The 18,260-nt window shown below is 45.3% G+C and overlaps 1 long non-coding RNA gene across 1 annotated transcript; it reads left to right on the top strand.

The window, feature by feature from the left end:
• The first annotated feature begins 1,967 nt into the window (after positions 1–1,967).
• Positions 1,968–17,704, top strand: LOC147117165 (uncharacterized). The gene is made up of 3 exons (XR_015078278.1): positions 1,968–2,045; positions 16,519–16,590; positions 16,815–17,704. It is a non-coding gene; the product is annotated as an uncharacterized LOC147117165 (long non-coding RNA).
• The last annotated feature ends 556 nt before the right edge of the window (positions 17,705–18,260 follow it).

The raw sequence follows: 18,260 nt of genomic DNA on the forward strand, positions 1-18,260 counted from the left end.
GTCTTGTTGCATGTGGGCATGGACTGTTTCATTATCTGAGGAGTTACGAATGGAACTGAACACTGTGCAATCATCAGCGAACATCCCCACTTCTGACCTTATGATGGAGGGAAGTTCATTGATGAAGCAGCTGAAGATGGTTGGGCCTAGGACACTGTCCTGAGGAACTCCTGCAGTGATGTTCTGGGGCTGTGATGATTGACCTTCAACCACCACAACCATCTTCCTTTGTGCTGGGTATGACTCCAGCCAATGGAGAGTTTTCCCTTTGCATTCAGATTCAACTGCTTCATCCCCAGCCTGATCCAATAATGCACGTAGCTCGATGCTGGATTAGCATTGTCCGAACTTCACTGCAACAAATTGAGTTATTTCCCCCCAAAGAATCTGCATTTCCTTCTGTCACAATATTGTGATGTGCATTGTGAAATTGGTCTATCTACTTACTCTGCAAATCTGAATTCTACACGTCCCCGTCGGGTTGCTTTTAATGCAACTTTAGCATTGCTGCCAGGCATTTTTTACTTCACTCTGGGACTAAGTTTGGAGTATGAATCCAGAGTCAGGACCTGGAGGGGAGTGGGACTGATTGGATAGCTCTTCCGAAGAGCTGGCACAGGCATGATGGGCCAAATGGTCTCCTTCTGTGCTGTATGATTCTGTGATGCTTGGGTTTGACACTGTATAGAATGTAACTCCATTGCGATGCCAAACCTGATTTTAAAAAGCGCTCAGACCTCTAGGAACTCCTGAGCACTGTTGAAACGCACCTGCGGTTAATTGAAATGTTTCGACAATGCGTACACTGGCCCCCTGCACTCTCGAGACAATTCGATTCTAGCAGCTGGGAAAGGAGCTCTGTGGACACCTGTAATGAAATGTGCAGAGCTGTCACCTAGGCAGGAAAAGAGCAGTTCCAGCCAGCTAATGTAAATGTAAAGGCAGCATATGTGTACATGGCCGGATGAAGTGGATCACATGTATTGGACCCTTTCATTTCCTGTAAAACCCAAACTGCATCTGTGCATGAGTGAGTACTGAGTATGTATGTGTGGCAGCATTAAATAACCTCAAGATTGAGCTGTACAATTGGCTAACACTGCATTATAAGCTCCCTGGTATTCTCACTGAGAATATTTCATTGTGTCCTCCATATTGCTATGTAAGGACTCTGCCTGAAGCTGATGTGATTAAATATCATTAATCTGCCTAATGATGTATGAGATTAATACAAGTGGATTTAATGGCAATAACAAACAAATTGTGTGTATCAGGATTTCAACTCCTTTAGCGATTGTTTTCGTATGAAGCAAAACAACAACAACAACCACTTGTATTTATATAGCACCTTTAATGTAGTAAAACATCCCAAGGTGCTGCACAGGAGTATTTTAAGACAAAAAATTTGACACCGATCCACATAAGGATAAATTAGGGCAGGTGACCAAAAGCTTGGTCAAAGAGGTAGGTTTTAAGGAGGAAAGAGAGGTAGTGAGGCAGACCGGTTTAGGCAGGGAATTCCAGAGCTTCGGGCCGAGGCAACAGAAGGCGCGGCCACCAAAGGTTGAGCGATTATAATCAGAGATGCTCAAGAGGGCAGAATTAGAGGAGCACAGATATCTCGGGGGCTAAAACAATCAATAATGTGCTAAGCTGCTGAAAACACCAATGATTTCTTATTCATTGCTGTCTAAGTATAAGATACTATAGAATCATCAGAGCTAAAGGATGATAGTCAAATTAGAAAGAAGATATATCTAACAACACCGGTTAAAAATCACAGCTAGAAATATAAGGAGGAAACTACCCGGTGGAAACCAGGCAGGAAAAGAATTAAAATCCAAGTGGTGCAATTACCGCTCGTTTCCCACCCCGCGGCCATCTTAATGCCGCTGTTTTTCTGGGCTGTTGAGGTGCCCACCTGACTTAGGTTTGTTCCTATCACTCAGATTGATGACATTTTAACTGCCTACTGAGCCTTGTGTCCGCCACGGAACGCTCCACTCAGGAAAAACCTGGCAGGCACCCAGTGGAGTTTCTGTAAGGTAAGTGTGAAACTTATCTTTGTGAGGAGTGCTTCTCCAGGCCACAGAAAGAAAGTTTGGGCTGCTGACACCCCACGTTTCCCCCCCAGGTCCCACCCGCAAAACTCTCCCAAAATCTCTCCCTCCACAACTTGCCCGGTGGCCTCCGGGCTGTCAGATCTTCATAGGCCCAGAGCTGGCAAGCTGCCTTGGAATGCCTGTTTCAGGAGGTCAGCTGGCCGATGGGATGCCAATGATGCCTGGTCGTTAAAATGGAGTAGGCTTCACATTGCACTTCCAGCTGGCTTCTTGCCCAGGAGTTGAAGTACTCCCTATGGATTTTGTTCCATTATGACATCCATATTGTTATTTCCATCAGTTTTTTCATAATAATTCATCTTCTCAACCTAATGTTGCAAGAATGGTTCTGATGTCATGGCTGTGGCTTTAAGTGGCTCCACTTCCTTACTGTTCCCACATATTCAGAATACCACAACAAAGCCATTAATTATTTATACTTTAGGAAATCATAAAAGTATTCATTCATTCCTGAGGATTACCTTATAACTCACTCATGAATATACGTGTGAGTTGGCATTCATGATTCTCGATGAAGCAGCCTCGATATATTATAATAGGGATTGGCTCCCTAGTCGCAATTTAATCCATTGTTTATCAAATTGAAGAGTGTGATATGTCTCAGCTGTCATGATTTGCTTGGTCCTTGTACTGACCCAGAAACGTTCATGAGCCAGTTGTCTCTTTGGTGTATTTCTGATGTTATTCTGGTTTAACTGTGAATGTTCCACCACTGCACTAAAAATGCTAAATACATGATTATCACACAGGCCCAGTGTGAAATGCGTTGTCTAAGGCAACTGAGAATGGTCAACAAAAAAGTGTCAATATCAGAATAGAATTCATTGGGCTAGGTGCAGCTTGCATGGGAAGCTTTTTAAAAAAAACTTTAAAAATATGGAGCAACTGATTTAGTGAGAAAAGTAAAATATTTCCAGTAAAATCAGTGAGCAAATTATCTGAGAAAAGCAACCAGTTAAACTCAAAATGGAAAATCTTTACTGAATCTTTGCGAGATAATCCTGTGCCTCCATATTGCCAATTTGACAACCAATGGAAATAACCTTTTACTATTTGCTCTCAAAACCTTTCATAATCTTGAAACTTTTTTCATAGTGGCATTATGATAGCTGTGCAGCAATTGCCACCCTATTTACGCCAGAGCTCCCTCTACAGTCATTGTGAAAGGGGCCTGCCTGTTACAGGTGGGAGGCCCTTTTAACATGCAAATCGGACATAGGACCCCGATTGTCATTTTGGGAGACAGCTGGGTGGAGAGTGCACTGTGCACATTCCACCCAGTTTTACTGGGCGGTACAGCTGAAGAGGCCCAAAAAACTTAGCTTTGAGATTATGTTTTCTGGGGCCAAGAGCAGCAGGAGTGCTCCTCTAGGCCCCACAAAAATAGTCTGGGCCACTGCTGCCCTGGGCTCCCCTTCCCCGTGATTGTGACACCACCCTCCATCATCGCCTCCCCGCAGCAGTTACCCTGCTGCCAGCCGGGCATCCTCCAGACCCGATATTGCGCCCACCGAATCCGGGGAGCTGCATCAGGACACACCACTAGCACCAGCAGCTTGCTGGTTCTATTTAAATGAGGCCCGGGCCACAAAATTGCTCTGGCCTCTTTGCTTCTGGTATGAGTGGACAGCCGGATGGCTGCCCAAAAGTTATAATCTACCCCTGCTGCCCAAATCCTATCCCATACCAAGACCCACTTGCCCATCGCCCCTGGGCTCGTTGACCTACATTGGCTCCTAGACCCCCCGGCACCTTAAATTTAAAACTGTCATCCATGTGTTTAAATCCCTTCATGGCCTCACCATTCCCTATCTCTGTAACTTCCCCCAGCCCTGCAGCCGTACACCCCACCCCACCACCGCAACACTCCATCCCTCGGACTCTGAACTTTGGTGCATCTTCCCCTGCTTTTGCTCCACTGTTGGTGGCTGTGTCTCCACCCATTTAGGCGCTATGCTCTGGAATTCCCTTCCTAAAACTCTCCACATCTCTCTCCGCCTTCAAGGCCCTCCTTAAAACCCATCTCTTTGACCAAGCTTTGAATCACCTTTTCTAATATCCTTTGGCTCCATGTCCATCTTTTTGATTACACCTCCGTGAAGCAGCTTGGGACATTTCTCTACGTTAAAGACGATATATAAATCCAAGTTTGTATTGTATTGTTTTTGTTACTAGATACAAGAACAGGGAGGGGAAGGAGGGAGAGGGGGTTAGAAGGAAGCAGCAGAGTGTCGCTGTGAACTGCAGGGGCTTAGGAGTATCAACATGGAGTGAGGGGGAAGGAAAAAAGAAAGACCTGCATTTATACAGTGCCTTTCACAACCTCAGGACGTCCCAAAGCGCTTTACAGCCAATGAAGTACTTTTTGAAGTGTAGTCACCGTTGTAATGTAGGAGAAGAAAAGGAGTGGCAGCATGATCTGTGGAGTGGGGAGGGAGAAGAAGACTGCACCTGTAAACAGAGGGAGGGGAAGGAGAGTCCCTCCATGTCACTATGATGACCAGATAAACAAGTTTAAAAACAACATGACCATCAGATTTAGCAAGAGAGTACCAATACATGTTCACAATAGCCCACAATTTCTCTGAAAGAAATAAGGGAATATTCCTGCACACTTTGCTACAATCTTTCACTATACAAGTGATGGAATGCTGCATATATCTGCAGCTCAAGTTATGACAATCCCATGCTCCAGTGCACTTTCAGTATAACAACAGTTTATATTCAGCGCTGTTTTTGAGTTATCAACTTTTTTTTTTAAAGTGTTCCAGCTATTTTGAATGTTAGTCAGTTATTGGTGCGTTTTCCAAGTTGGCATGTTGCAAATGAACTTCATACTGACGTATGCTGAAAAGGTACTAAGTTAGTACACGGCCCTCAACTCTGAAATGCTGTAGTGGCGGACAGTCATGGTGGCTCTGTAACAACTGAACCATTTCATATCGGGAGCATTCAGCAGTGTCCATTCTTTTTCATACAGATCAAGTTGCCAGTTGAAAAAAAATTGAATCTTTATCTTGGTTTGCTATTATTTCCATCTTCCTGGTCACTTAGAAGCTTCTGGAAACAGCTGTCCTAATAGCGATTTTGAACTTTTTTGAACCTAATCACTATTCAGTTTTAAAATAGAATTAATTTCTCGTCATCTTAGGAATGAGTCTGCCAGTACATTTGCTTTGCCTAAACAATATTAAAATTCAACGTCATAGTTTTGTAGAACTTCCAACTATATGGTGTGCTTTTAAGCAAATGTTAAATCAGTCTAGAAATAATGCAATGAAGTATTGTCCATTTCTAACACAAACCTTTTCCCTTATAAATCATGCTTCCCTGCTTTTAGCATATGAACTGCAGCCAAAAGTGTGTTCTTATGTGCTATGTTCTGTCCCTGATAGCTTCCTAGACTTCCCCTACTTTGTTACATGACCCTGATTACTACATTGAACACATCTGTAGTTTACTGTAAATATAGCAACTGGATCTGGCAAGTTGTAGTGCAGGGTCGGATATTAACTTCCTTTACAGCTATTCAAACACATTCTAGTCCCAGCTACCCCGCTTGAATGGTTTTGGCTCCTTTGTAAATTAGTGAGAAGCCTTTACAAATTTCCTGTAGTATTTGGCCAACTGCAAAAAGGCTTAAATCCACCATGTTTCATGGTTTTGGCCACTTTCTCATTGTTAAACATTATGAGGATCCATAGTAAATCCTATATTGGCAAAAGAGTTACAACTGCTTTTCTTACAGCCACTTTTCTCTAGCTTAGGACAGAGTTTGTTCTTGTGAAAATTGTATCTTGTAAAGATGTTCTGCATGTTTCTCAACAAATCAACTAAGGATCAAGATATTGGGCCACAAATTCCACAGGAGTTCTGCTAGTCTCATTCTATAACTCCAGCGGGACACCAACAGAACCCCCATGGAAACAGCAGAGACCCAGTTACATTAGTTCACCACTGTTTCTGGGAGTTGCGGCATTGACTTGTAAGGGGCAGAACTTCCATTCGCCCCTCACAAGGCAAGGAACAGGGCAAGGTTTTGGAAGTTCCTATGCTGTGAATTCCTGCCTGGTCCTGTCCAGGGAAGCTAGTGTAGTAATAGCAGCCAGTATGCTCAGTAAGATGAGGCGTAGCAACTTCTACAAGAGTGCATTTGGGCCCACTGGGGGTGGGTGGGTTGGGGGGAGGGGGTCGGGGACAGGCCTGGCAAGTGCTCTGAATCCTCAAAGCAGAATTAATTTAACAAAAAAATCCTTGATCGACAGCTTTGATCAAGCCCTGGGAGACTCCCGAAACATCTGAGTTCCAGGTATAGGGCAGGAGGGTGCCAAAGACACACCGGGCTGGATTTTGATTCTGGAGGCATGTAGGAGGCGGGACTACAACTTTCGGGGTTCCCGCCTCCATCGAGTTGTGGCCAACCCACGCGATTTTCACTTGATTGACCTTGTTGAGCCCGCCCAGCGGGCTCAGCAGGCCAATTAAGGGTCACCCGGCAACAGGTGATGTCACAGATTGACATTTCATCTGTCAAGAACTTTTGACAGATGAAATATCAGCGTTTGACAGCTCTTTGAATTTGTCAAACACTGACAATCAGTACACTAAGTTAATTCCTTCCTCTCAGGCTGATTTAGAGATCTCTCCAGAACAGAAAGCTGAATGCTGCAACTTTTGACAGCTCGCAGCCATTCTGCTTTCTGTGCCGGTAAGATGACGGACTCCCGAGACCTGAAGGAAGGAAGGCTGTAAAGGTAAGTAAAACTTCTTTAAACACTTTACACACACCAAACACACTTACCTCTTCACTCATGCACCCATCACTCACCTGAACACTGGACATCTCGAACCCTCCAAGTCCTTCAGCCCGACGGCCCGCCTTGCTAACTTGCCGTGGTTTGGAGCCGTCGGGAATCCCACACTTCAGCAATAAAAATAGGGATTAGGCTAAAAACTGCCTGTTAACTACCTGTTAACAGGCAGTTAATTGGCACTAATCCCCTTCCCGCCTTGGGGAGGTGGGTCCCAGCACAGATCGGGTATCTGCCTCCTTTGAAACTGGCATGGAGGCGGGTTGGGGGCGGGATGGGTCCGTGCTCCCCGATTTCGAGATTTTAACCCCCCACACACCTCCAATCCCACCTCCATGGCCTAATGAAAATCCTGCCCTATGGATCAGCCTTGTGGCTCTTGTCTGCATTGCCTGCAAAGTTTGAATGTCTCCCTTGTGACTCAGTGACCAGAACTGGATGCAATACTGAAGGTGCGGTCTGACCAGAACACTGTACAGTTTAATCATTACTCCCTCTGGCTTGTATTCTACTTTCTTGACTATGTAGCTCAACATGCTATTGCATTTGTTGTGTGTGGCGAGTGTCAAGTCTATTAAAATTTCTAGATCTCTTTCAGCTTCATCCTTAGCTATGTCAACACCATTCATGAAGTATGTATGTCATCCAGTTTTCCTTCCTTTACTTTACACTTGTCTGCAATAAATTTCATCTGCCACTGTTCTGCCTACTAACATATCTTATCCAACTCATTCTGTAATTTCTGAGTTGCCTCCTTTGATTCCAATGCCCATCTTTTTTTGGTGTAATCTGTAAATGTGATTAATGTGCATTGGGTTTCTGAAACCAAGTCATTGTGGTCAATTAAAAGACCTTTATTCCCATGCAGGTAATCAAAGAATTGACCTGCAACAATAGGAATTTACTTTTTGATGGTTGCATCATTAAGCAATGTATGGTTAATACACATCTGCACTTTATTTATAAACTTGATTAGTGTGGCAAATGGGGGTTTATTCAGCCTCATGAACCCCTTGTCACACAGCTCTTGTAGTTAAGTTCCTGCTGTTCCCAGAATAACAATGCAAGGAGTACAAGGGCAGCATAACCCAGGTTTTTTGGAGGCAAGCTGGAACAAAGACCACAGAATTTGAAAAGAAGGTGCCATAGGTTTTCTCCAGTAGGCTCCTTGATACTCTTTCTACCATAGTTGGCCTGCTGCACAGGCATCAAAGGTCACTGCTTTTTTTGGGAAAGCTTCTTCATTTGTGAGAGTACTGGCAGCTCTATAATCCAGCATCAGTCACAAGTTTTATATGTGTCATTGGTTATTTCCATATAGATGAATATCATTGGTCTTTCAACTTATCACAGCATTTTGGTTGCCCAGCTACAGACATCCAAAATAAGATCATGATTAACTAATGGGAGAACAATGAACTCTAGCAGAGTTAATCTCATTAATCACATTTGCAGATTACACCAAAAAAGACAGGCATTGGAATCAAAGGAGGCAGCTCAGAAATTACAGAATGAGTTGGATAAGATATGTTAGTGGGCAGAACAGTGGCAGATGAAATTTATTGCAGACAGAGTAAAAGAACTAGGAAGGTAGTGCAGGAGTCCCCTGGGTCCATCTCCCTTTCCAACAGATTTTCCGTTTTGGATACTGCTGGGGGAGATGGTTTCTCAGGGGAATGCAGAAAGAGCCAAGTCCGTGGCACTATGAGTGACTCAGCTGCACAGGAGGGGAGGAAAAAGAGTGGGATAGCAATAGAGATAGGGGATTCTATCGTAAGGGGAACAGATAGATGTTTCTGTGGCCGCAGATGTGACACAAGGATGGTATGTTGCCTTCCTGGTGCCAAGGTCAAGGATGCCACTGAGCGGTTGCAGGACATTCTGAAGGGAGAGGGTGAACAGCCAGAGGTCGTGGTCCATATTGGTACCAACGACATAGGTAGAAAGAGGGATGAGGTCCTGCAAGCAGAATATAGGGAGCTAGGAAATAAATTAAAAAGCAGGACCTCAAAGGTAGTAATCTCAGGATTACTCCCAGTGCCACATGCTAGCGAGAGCAGAAATAGGAGAATAGACCAGATGAATGCGTGGCTAGAGAGATGGTGTAGGAGGGAGGGATTTAAGTTCCTGAGGCATTGGGACCGATTCTGGGGAAGGTGGGACCTTTACAAGCTGGACGGGTTACACCTCAGCAGAACAGGGAACAATATCCTCACAGGGGGGTTTGCTAGTGCTGTTGGGAAGGATTTAAACTAGTTTGTCTGGGGGCTGGGAACTTAAGTGTGGGCCCAGAACAGAGAGAAACAAAGCTGGAAGTGCAAGTTAGAAAAGTAGTCAGCAAAACTAGTAGGGAGCAGAAACAAAAGCCAACAGTAAAGAGGATCAAAGTGCAGAAAAATATTAAGCAGGCAAAGTTGAAGGCACTTTATCTAAATGCACGTAGCATTCGCAACAAGGTGGATGAATTAATGGCACTAATAGAAGTAAATGGGTATGATGTAATTGCCATTACAGAGACATGGTTGCAGGGTAACCAAAGCTGGGAACTGAATGTTCCAGGGTACTCAACATTTAGGAAGGACAGACGAAAAGGAAAAGGAGGCGGCGTAGCGCTGTTAATAAGGGATGAGATTGGTACGGTAGAGATAAAAGATCTTGGCTTGGCAGATCATGATGTAGAACTGGAATCAGTTTGGGTGGAGCTAAGAAACAGCAAAGGTCGGAAAACATTGGTGGGAGTTGTGTATAGGCCACCAAGCAGTAGTGGTAATGCAGGGCACAGTATCAATCAAGAGATTAGAAGTGCATGTAACAAGGGCAATATGGTAATCATGGGGGACTTTAATCGACATATTGACTGGGCAAATCAAATTACCACTAATGGTGTGGAGGACAAATTCTTGGAATGCATGCAAGATGGTTTCCTGGATCAGTATGTGGAGGAACCAACCAAGGAACAGGCTATTCTGGATCTGGTACAGTGTAATAAGAAAGGGCTAATCAATAATCTTGTGCTAAAGGGGCCTTTAGGGACAAGTGACCATAATATGATTGAATTTTATATTAAGTTTGAGAGTGATGTAGTCCAATCTGAAACTAAGGTCTTCAATCTAAACAGAGGAAATTACAAGGGTATGAGGGACAAGTTGGCCATGGTAGATTGGGAGACGACACTAAAAGGTATGAAGGTGGACATACAATGGCTAACATTCAAGGAAATAATGCATAATTTGCAGCAAACATATATTCTTCTAGGGCATAAAAACCCAAAAGGAAAAGTGATCCAACCATGGCTAACAAAAGAAATTAAAGCTAGTATTAAGTCAGAGGAGGAAGCTTATAAAGTTGCCAGAAAAAACAGTCAGCCTGAGGATTGGGATCTTTTTAGAAATCAGCAAAGGGGGACCAAGAAATTGATAAAGAAAGGGAAAATGGAATATGAGCACAAACTAGCAAAAAATGTAAAAACGAATTGTAAAAGCTTCTATAGGTATGTGAAAAGGAAAAGACTGGCGAAAGTAAATGTAGGTCCTTTACAGTCAGAAATGGGAGAATTTATAATGGGGAATGAGGAAATGGCAGAGAAATTAAATAAATACTTTGTTTCTGTCTTCACGGAGGAAGACACAAAAAACCTCCCAGAAACACGAGAAAACCAAGGGTGTGGCGAGAATGAGGAACTTAAAGAAATTATTATTAGTAAAAAAACAGTACTAGCAAAACTAATGGGACTAAAAGTGGATAAATCTCAAGGACTGGATGACCTACATCCTAGGGTTTTGAAAGAGGTGGCCATTGGAATAGTGGACGCATTGGTTGTCATCTTCCAAAATTCTATAGATTCTGGAACGGTTCCTGCAGATTGGAGGATAGCAAATGTAATCCTGCTATTTAAGAAAGGAGGGAGGGAGAAAACGGGGAACTACAGACCTGTTAGCCTCACATCAGTAGTTGGGAAAATGCTAGAATCTATTATAAAGGATGCAATAACTGGGCACTTAGAAACTAATAGTAAGATTGGGCAGAGTCAACTTGGATTTATGAAAGGGAAGTCTTGTTTGATAAACCTATTGGAGTTCTTTGAGGATGTAACTAGTGGAGTAGACAAAGGGGAACCGGTAGATGTGGTGTATTTGGATTTTCAGAAGGCCTTCGATAAGGTCCCACACAAGAGGTTGGTGAACAAAATTAGGGCACATAGAATTGGGGGTAATATACTGGCATGGATTGAGAATTGGTTAACAGACAGAAAACAAAGAGTAGGAATAAAAGGGTCTTTTTCAGGATGGCAGGCTGTGACTAGTGGGGTATCGCAAGGATCGGTGCTTGGGCCCAAGATATTCACAATCTATATCAATGATTTGGATGAGGGGATTAACCGTAACATTTCCAAATTTGCTGATGACACAAAACTAGGTGTCAGTGTCAGTTGTGAAGAGGATGTGAAGAGGCTTCAAGGGGATCTCGACAGGCTCAGTGAGTGGGCGAGAACATGGCAGATGGATTATAATGTGGATAAATGTGAAGTTATCCACTTTGGTAGAAAAAACAGAAAGGCAGAGTATTTCCTAAATGGTGAAAGATTGGGGAATGCAGATGCTCAAAGGGACCTGGGTGTCCTTGTACATGAGTCACTGAAAGTGAATGTGCAGGTGCAGCAAGCCATTAGGAAGGCAAATGGTATGCTGGCCTTCATTACAAGAGGATTTGAGTACAGGAGTAAAGAAGTCTTACTCCAATTATATAGGGCCTTGGTGAGACCACACCTGGAGTACTGTGTACAATTTTGGTCTCCTTACCCAAGGAAGGATATACTTGCCATAGAGGGAGTGCAACGAAGGTTCACGTGATTGATTCCTGGGATGGCGGGACTGTCGTATGAGAAGAGATTGAGTAAACTAGGCCTGTATTCTCTTGAATTCAGAAGAATGAGAGGGAATCTCATTGAAGCATACAAAATTATTACAGGGCTTGATAGGGTGGATGCTGGGAGAATGTTTCCCTTGGCTGGGGAGTCTAGAACCAGGGGCCACAGCCTCAGGATAAAGAGTAGGCCATTCAGGACTGAGATGAGAAGAACTTTCTTCACACAGAGGGTAGTGAATCTTTGGAATTCTCTACCCCAGAGGGCTGTGGAGGCTCAGTCATTGGGTATATTCAAAACAGAAGTCGATAGATTTCTGACTAGTAAGGGCATCAAGGGATATGGCGATAAGGCCGGTGAATGGAGTTGAGGCAGAAGATCAGCCGTGATCTCATTGAATGGCGGAACAGGCTCGAAGGGCCGAATGGCCTACTCCTGCTCCTATTTCTTATGTTCTTGTGCTCTTACGTCACGATAGTGCTCAATCTTCACATGCAGATCCTTAGGCACTGAATTTCCTCATTGTTTTTATCACTTGCACCGTAATGCACTGAAAAGTGTAAAGAAATTTGCATTTTAGCCCATTTGGATACATTGGGCTGGATTTTAATGAGCAGCAGCTTGTGGGTTTGAGAGCGGGTGGGGGGTTAAAAACGGCGAAATTGACAGCATGTCAGGAAACCGGCTCCAACTCACTGACTTCCGGGTTTCATGGCAGTGTGTTAGGCTGCATGCGAGCAACCCCCTCAGGAGAGGCGGGTTGCCTCTTAACATATGTTAATCGCTCAATTAGAGTGATATTGACATGGGTTTTTAACTTTAACGTTGGGTCCATGGGTATCCCAGGCTTCCTGGAAGCAAGGCGAGAACACAACGGCAATTGAGGGGGCTGAAGCCATGTCAGGGAAATATGCCAATAAGTACTCAGTACTGACTGCTGCTTTCTTACCTGTGGGAAAGGGTTTGTTCACATTACTTGGGCTGAGAGGTTACTTTATACACTTTGGAAGTTTCTTCAACACTTTGGAGGTGTCATCTACACTTTGGAGGTTTCAGGGTCTGATCTGCGGTTTGGAGCTCTGATCAACAGATCAACATGGGTGTTGCTTACGCTGGTTTAGATTGGAGGTCAGATGAGAACCAAGATGACCTGCACCAGCAACAGCCCCAGCAACAATGTGCTGGTCACAGACCTGTAGCTCCACAGGAGAGAGCGGAGCAGCAGAGAGGTGCAGCTTGCAGGAGGCCATTCCTGCACACAGGGTCTACAGAGAGAGGATAAGCTTCCTCGACATGTCTGAATACCAGTGTCTCAGGAGGCTCAGGGTGTTGCGTGAGGTGGTGGCAGACATTTGAAGCCTGCTGGAGCAAGACCTGCTGCCAGCTGGACCTGGTGGCCACGCTTTACCAGGGGCTATCAAAGTCACCACCTCCCTCAATTTCTTTGCCTCTGGATCCTTCCAGGGCTCTACCAGAGACATTTGCCAGATCCCTCAGTCGGCGGCACATAAATGCATAAGACAGGCACGCCAGGGATGCCAATTATGTCAACTTTGCCTACGATGACACCTGTCAGAATGAGTGGGCATTGGGGTTTGCGGGCACTGGCTGGCTTCCCACAGGTGCAGGGCCTCATCGACTGCATATGTGACAATTAAGGGACCCTTAGATCACCCAGGAGTGTTCGTCAACCGCAAGGGCTTCCAGTCCATCAATTTGCAGCTGGTGTGCAGCCACAAAGATTTTTATGCAGGTGTGCACAAGATTCCCGGGCAGCTGCCATGATGCTTTTGTCCTACGGTAATCCACGCTCCCAGACATCTTCGCACCTGGAAGCAGAGTTACCGGCTGGCTGCCTGGAGACAAGGGATAACCACTTAAAACGTGGCTGATGACACCTCTCAGCAACCCGAGGAATGAGGTCCAGGAGCGCTACAATGAATGCCAAATGACCACCAGATGTGTCATCGAACAATGCATCGGCATGCTGAGGATGTGCTTCAGGTGCCTGGAGTCCTCACTTCCATGTCCCCATTCACCATCATCCCTCTTATGGCCCAGCTGCACTTCCCTGTTACCACAGTGCTGGAGAACACTTTGCTGCCGATCGGTAGGGCACTGAAAAGCCAAAGCTAGTGCATCGTTCAACCAATTTAAGGTGGCATCCAGAGTTTAAAAGCCCTTGTTAAAGGCCTGCATGCACTTGTTCGATTGCCATGTTTGATGCTCCATGCAGTTGGCCACTCTATCCATGGAAGAAGATATCATTGCAATGGCCTGTGACAGCATGCCACTCATGCTTCAGGCAGACTCCTCCAATCTCTCTGCAATCGTGCACAGTGCAATTGGAACCTCTGTCAATACATTGCACATTCTCTGCTGCTGCTCAATAAGCCATTTGCAGAAATCACCCCTCGCCCCATCCAACAGTTTCCAAAGTTCAGACACAAAACCCAATGAATCTGTAAGACGTACGAAAATATTTAGAATCCCATGCTAAAAAGATAAATCAAATTTTAAAGGAGGATCAAAATGCCTCTAGTGAGGCCGCGCGAAATGATGTTTTTTCTTCATTCGTTCCTGGGATGTGGGTGTCGCTGGCAAGGCCAGCATTTATTGCCCATCCCTAGTTGCCCTTGAGAAGGTGGTGGTGAGCCGCCTTCTTGAACCGCTGCAGTCCGTGTGGTGAAGGTACTCCCACAGTGCTGTTAGGTAGGGAGTTCCAGGATTTTGATCCAGCGACAATGAAGGAACACCGATATACTTCTAAGTCAGGATGGTGTGTGACTTGGAGGGGAACTTGGAGGTGGTGGTGTTCCCATGCGCCTGCTGCTCTTGTCCTTCTAGGTGGAAGAGGTCGTGGGTTTGGGATGTGCTGCTGAAGAAGCCTTGGCGAGTTGCTGCAGTGCATCTTGTAGGTGGTACACACTGCAGCCACGGTACTCCAGTGGTGGAGGGAGTGAATGTTTAAGGTGGTGGATGGGGTCCCAATCAAGCGGGCTGCTTTGTCCTGGATGATATCGAGCTTCTTGAATGTTGTTAGAGCTGCACTCATCCAGGCAAGTGGAGGGTATTCCATCACACTCCTTACTTGTGCCTTGTAGATGGTGGAAAGGCTTTGGGAAGTCAGGAAGTGAGACACTCACCACAGAATACCCAGCCTCTGACCTGCTCTTGTTGCCACAGGATTTATGTGGCTGGTCCAGTTAAGGTTCTGGTCAATGATGACCCCCAGGATGTTGAAAGTGGGGGTTTCAGTGATGGTAATACCGTTGAATATCAAGGGTCAGTGGTTAGACTCTCGCTTGTTGGAGACAGTCATGCCTGGCACTTGTATGGCACGAATGTTACCTGCCACTTATCAGCCCAAGCCTGAATGTCGTCCAGGTGTTGTTGCACGCAGGCATGGACTGCTTCATTATCTGAGGAGTTGTGAATGACACTGAACACTGTGCAGTCATCAGCGAACATCCCCATTTCTGATCTTATGTTGGAGGGAAGGTCATTGATGAAGCAGCTGAAGATAGTTGGGCCTAGGACACTGCCCTGAGGAACTCCTGCAGCGATGTCCTGGGGCTGTGATGATTGACCTCCAACCACCACAACCATCTTCCTTTGTGCTAGGTATGACTCCAGCCAGTGGAGAGTTTTCCCCCGATTCCCATTGCCTTCAGTTTTACTCGTACTCCTTGATGCCACTCTCGGTCAAATGCTGCCTGGATGTGTGTGTAATGTATGGATCTTGGTTAGTGGAACAAGCCTGTGAAAACCTGCAGAGCATAGCTGAGTGGAAGTTACCCTCGTGGGTGACTGATCGACACCTAAGGGCAATGTCCACTTACCAACTTACCATGAATATGTGTAAAGTCAGGGGGTTGGTACAGGTGTACCCAGTGAAACATGAATGCCATTTGCAGGAACAGAACAACATCACCCTGTTAGGAATGGTATTGTATTATCCCATTCTGCCCGAAAAGGCGACCCCAAACCCTTTGTTCCGTGTGGAGAACATAGGAGTATGTCAGGGAGATCACTTAATAAGGCATGCCGAACCCCCGAAGTACGTGACCCGAGTGGATGAGTGGCCCCAGATCTTATTGGGAGCTCAAGCTCGGGATACACTCATCTGCCCTTATGATGTGGTAGAACCTGCATGTGGGTTTACTTGGGATGGGATAGAATGGAACTGCACCATGAAAGTGATTGCAGGGCAGCATTTCCCTATACGATCTGTGTATCGAGGGAAGGGTGGATATTGTATCACTACAATGCACCAGGAGTACCAGTACGGTAACAACCTGACTTGTCCTGTTGCGATGGTAACTTTATGTTTTACCCCAGTCCAACCTGTGAGACTTGGGGCGTGGGTTTTATTAAGCATTTATTCGCATAGGCAAGTCGATATCGATGTAAAAGATGAGGTAAAGCAGCAATTACACCAGTATAAGACTCGATTCGGCTATGATATTCCACCTCTGCCAGAGCACTTGGTAGAGTTAATGAAACATGTTAGTCAGTCCCAAAAGCACTATTATACCCTGGCCCAGAAAAATCGTGAACTGCATAAAGCAATCCTTAAGGGCGGGGACGATTCGTCCTGGTGGGATATCGGTATGAGTATCGAGGTTCATCCCTGGATAAGAATTATCTCCCACGTTTTGGTCATTGTTCAATTGGTGATTGTGTTATATTTACTAATGATAACTTGTTGAGCCAACAGGAGATGCAAGCAGCAGGAATGGGTTAAGCTGCTGCAGAAGACGCTGAAGGAAGAAGACAACTCCTACAAGTTGTAAGTGTCTGTGACTCTTGATTCGGGTGCACAGTCACTTGAGGGTAAACTGTAAGAATAAGCCATTTGCTGTAATTTTGCTGTAACTTGACCAAACTTAAAAGTTGACCACATTTTACGTACCATCATGCTTCGCGAGGACAAAAGACTGGTTGTTGTGAGAACTTTGCAAAATAAGATGCTACGGTTGTAAGCTGTGAAAGCTGTCAATTGTCTTTCAACAGATACGGAAAACAAACTTTGAAAGTTCTGTGGGAACAGACTATTGAGCTGAGGAATCAGTGCAAAAACAGAAACATCTTCAGACTATGGAATGTAACCAGCCTTGAAGCCCACGGATGCTTAACGGACTGTTGATAAGAGTAACTGAAAAACAACTAATGCCGTGTAGTTTGGGACACGTACGCAGTGGGAGGGTTGCCAAGTTTTGGGGTATAAAAGATGCTGTAAAAAAACACTCGGGGCTGCAGCTGGGCGACCTGGTCAGTTGCCAGAAATCATACGTCTAGTCACTGCCGGATTGACCACTCGTTGGTGTTAGTATGTATGTGGTGTTTTGCTTGAGCTTAAAGTAAAGCTCTGTGTATGCTGAGGTATAATTGGGAATTATATGCTACATAACTGTCGGATGCTTTCTTGTAATCTCTTGCTGATTGTTAAGTAAAAGAAGTTTCACAGGTTTACTGGGTTTTGTGTTGTCTGTTCGACGGGTCTGAACTTTGGAAACTGTTGGATGGGGCGAGGGGCGATTTTCACACGTCTTACAGTATCCTCTTCATTGACAGCCCCTGGGGTACAGCATCTACGTTCAGCTGAGCAGAGCTTGGAGAGTCCCATGCCCTCCGATGTGGACTCTCCACAGCTGACCCTGACTCCACCATCTGTTCTTGCTCACTTGTGAAGTGCGAGCCACCATGTGAAAACCCAACTATCTCTCTAACTAATCCCACTGAAGCGCGAGTATCTGAGCTGGTGCGTGGTCTGCATAAGTCCTGTGATGCTGCACCCTCAGAGGGATGAACTCCTCTGAGGAGTCAGCGGTGGTGACCTCGACCAACTCCTGCTGGACGCGTGATGTCCCTGTGGGAGATAAAAGACATGAATGAGTACTGTCAAGGTAAGAATTTTGAAGTTATCATTATGCGCATGGTCATATTTCACTCGCTGTTGACATCAAATCAAAATGACAGAGTGTTGTATGTCATGTGGCTGTCTGATATTTAATTCTGTCAGCAGGTAGCTGGCAGTCCCCATCGCCCCATCTCCGATGGCCAGGCACGCCGAGACTCCGCTGATCTCCAGACCATCCTACTCTGCAGCTGCTAGTTGTGAGGTCTGTGGAGGGCCCCCCTCTGGTTCTCTGACTCTCCCTGGTATCCTGTGCTCTCTTCTCCTACAAGAAGGAAAAGAAGAGACCTATGAGTGAGAGTACAGCTGGATGGAAAGCATTTGTTGAGGGTGACTATGAGTGAGAGTACAGCTGGATGGAAAGCATTTGTTGAGGGTGACTATGAGGGAGAGGCATGACATTGCATAAGAATAAGGGTGAGTGTTAGTGGTGGATGGATAGATGGGGATGTGAGGAAGTGCAAGGACAGAGAGGGATGGTTGCACCTGCAAGATAAGTTGGTGCGAGGAGTGATGTGCTGGAGTAGGCTTGAGAAGGTAGA

Source organism: Somniosus microcephalus, chromosome 5 (assembly GCF_052327205.1).
Source record: "Somniosus microcephalus isolate GS21.2 chromosome 5, FLI_Smic_1.0, whole genome shotgun sequence".
In the NCBI taxonomy this organism is placed as follows: domain Eukaryota; kingdom Metazoa; phylum Chordata; class Chondrichthyes; order Squaliformes; family Somniosidae; genus Somniosus; species Somniosus microcephalus.